Source organism: Prunus dulcis, chromosome 2, assembly GCF_902201215.1.
Source record: "Prunus dulcis chromosome 2, ALMONDv2, whole genome shotgun sequence".
NCBI classification, from domain to species: Eukaryota; Viridiplantae; Streptophyta; class Magnoliopsida; order Rosales; family Rosaceae; genus Prunus; species Prunus dulcis.
The window spans coordinates 8,186,012-8,189,015 of NC_047651.1; the positions used below are offsets into that span (position 1 = coordinate 8,186,012).

General features: G+C 39.2%; 1 non-coding gene across 1 annotated transcript; it reads right to left on the reverse strand.

The window, feature by feature from the left end:
- Nucleotides 1–2,636: 2,636 nt before the first annotated feature.
- On the reverse strand, nucleotides 2,637–2,743 carry LOC117620429. Its single transcript, XR_004584766.1, has one exon. It is a non-coding gene; the product is annotated as a small nucleolar RNA R71 (small nucleolar RNA).
- Between the last annotated feature and the right edge of the window lie 261 nt (nucleotides 2,744–3,004).

The following is a 3,004-nucleotide window of genomic DNA, read 5'->3' on the forward strand; positions in this document are numbered from 1 at the left end:
TCAACCACAAAGGTCATTTTTGGGAAATGACAATGCTATCGTCTTCACAGACGAAGACATGGAAGTGTGATAAGGTCATAATTTCACACATTTGCATGCCTTCTTTGCTTAGTAATTTTGTTTAGCTTTTCTTTATTTTGAGTCTCTTACCTATGTTTGTGTGTTTTGTAAGGGGATGACATTTGATACAATTATGCATGTTAAGGGCTGAGTGGCACAAAAAGAATATGAGCTTAAAGACAAAGCCAATTTGAGCCACACTCCTTGTCAGTCCAGTTTCGTAGGTCATCTTGCAGGCCTCATTTCAGCAACTTACACAGGTTGGATGAGGAGACATCCTTGATAGAAGTTGTTCCAATGGGTGTCTATTATAACATATCCAAATTTCAGCCCAATTGGATAAATCTGGAGCCCTCAGCACGTCAATGACTTAACCAAGTTCACAGAAATGTCATGTTGGCTGCCATCACATTTAATGTGGCTACATCCCTAGAGCCATGTGCTAGACATGGGCAGCCACAAATGGGAGTCAAATAAGCTCAGGAACTCAGAAGGATGAACACAAGTCAAGTTTTCCATAAAGAAACCATACCAAAGCATGTATTTGGCAGCTGGAGCAATTGGCAAGTATGTCAGCTGAAGCAGCTGGCAAGTATGGGCAGCTGGACCAGTTGGGAGCAGCTAAGAGAGGTGTGCTTCAACAGCCAAAGGGGAGAACGAAATTTCACTCTATCAATAGAGAGTTGCACACTCATTCAAGGGGTCAGACACACACATTCACTTCATCCATTACTCTTATACACACATTCAGATTCACCACAAAGAGAGAAGATAGCTTGGAGATCTCAAGGGAGCTTGGAGCTGTCCTGGAAACTTCCTTGCTGCCATCATCTAGTTCTTCTCCTCTCTTTATCCTATCTATGTATTTCTTATTTTCTGTATTCATAGTTATGTCTAACTAATCCATTTAGTTAGGGCTTAGGATGAAGCCCTAGTCATGAATATTCAATGTTATGGATGATTTTATAGTTAATTGATTTCCTTGCTTTTGTTATCAAGTTGTTAATCTCCAGTTTATTATGTGCTTGATGTATGTTTTCTTGGAGTAGCTAACTAGGATTTTATGCATCTAGCACAGGTTGGGAAGGGGTTTAGATTCACCAATTCTACTCTCCTTTCACAAGCAACACATGAATGGCCTAAGAATCATTCAAGGGGTTAATAACCATAGGTTGACTAGGACAGATACCATGTTCTAGGACTTGTGTGATTATCATATTCTCAAGGAGCTTAATGACTCTTGTATGCTTTATTCTAAGTAGATACCATGCTTAGGTTGCATATTAGAGATCACGTGTTGTGTAGATACCATGCATAATCACATGCCTTAGGAGAATCATGCATCCTGCACCTAGATACCATAGGCTTGTATGCGATAATCTATTGTTGATGAAGCTTGAGTCAATTTCTATGCATTCATAACTTGGATAGGAAAACTAGTGGTGGATTCCAAGGCTCTAACACCTCTCAATCATTGTTTCACAACTTGTTGATTGCTGCAGTGTTTACTTTCGAGCACTTTCATTTCACTTTCTTCTTTTCATTTCAACAACAAAACCCCCCATTTCGAGTGCGTGTGTGGTGCTAGGATTCTGTCCTAGACCTTGAGTAATTAGCAAGAGGCATTGTTGAATTCGACCTTGCCTTTAGCTAGTTAGTCAGTTTCTTTGTTTTATGTTTTTCTAGCATTCTAAGTAATTTAACTTGGAACCAAGTTACCATTCTCCGTGGGATCGACCTCGTATTTACATAAGCTATACTATAAATGGTTCGTGCACTTGCGAGAATTAAAGTTGCTGTTTTTAATAACTCATTTTAGTTGTTAAGAATTGGCTCAACAAGTTTTTGGCGCCGTTGCCGGGGATTCGGTAACGATGGTGCTATAGTTAGATTACTTTGATTGTTTTGTTTTTGTTTGTTTCATTTGTTTCTTTTCGTTGGTTTTTCTTTTAGTATTCAGTTTTGTATTTAGTTGTTATCTCCATTGAAAGCACTGAATTGACTTCCTTGGTGTGTGCATGTCCGAATCTGACCAGGAGCAAAGTTCACCTGAGCCACTTTCACCAAGAACCGCTGCTGTACGTGCTGGTTTGAGGAGGAATTATAGTTCTTCAAGCGTTGAATCTAAAAGTTACGAATCTGAAGGTTCAAGCAACATGGCAGAGATTCCGAACAACAACAATGATGAAGGAGGTGGTGCGCTTGTTGTCCAACCAAGAAAACCCCTGCGTGAGTTTTCCATTCCCAAAGTCACCGATCAACCTTCGTGCATTGTCTATCCTCAACTCACAGTTGACAGGTTTGAGCTTAAAAGTGGTATGATTCATCTTCTTCCAACTTATTATGGTAATACCACTGAGGATCCTTATATGCATATTAAGCAATTCTTTGAAATATGTGCTACGATCAAAATTCAAAACCTTGATGATGAGCAAATTAAGATGAGGCTATTCCCATTCAGTTTAAAAGATAAAGCTAAGTCTTGGTTATACTCTTTGCCTAATGCTTCAATTCATACTTGGGAAGAGCTTTCTAATAAGTTTTTGCAGAAATTCTTTCCGGCTCAAAAGACTAACAAGATTAGAAAGGAAATTCTTGGTTTCACACAAAAGGAAGGAGAAGCTTTTCATGAATGTTGGGAGAGGTACAAGGAGATGATAAGTTCTTGCCCACACCACAACATAGAGAGTTGGATGCAAATGCAATCTTTCTATGAAGGTTTGCTAGATTCCGAAAGGATGATGGTAGATGCAACAAGTGGAGAAGGACTGATGAACAAAACAGCAGATGAGGCTTTTACTCTCTTTGAATCCTTGAGTGCTAACTCTCAACAATGGAGCCACAATAAAGGAAGAGGAGCTCCTATGAAAGCTGTGGTCTCTGAGGTAAGTACAAATAATGAGATTGCTGCAAAACTTGATGTTATGTGTTCTTTGCTTCAACA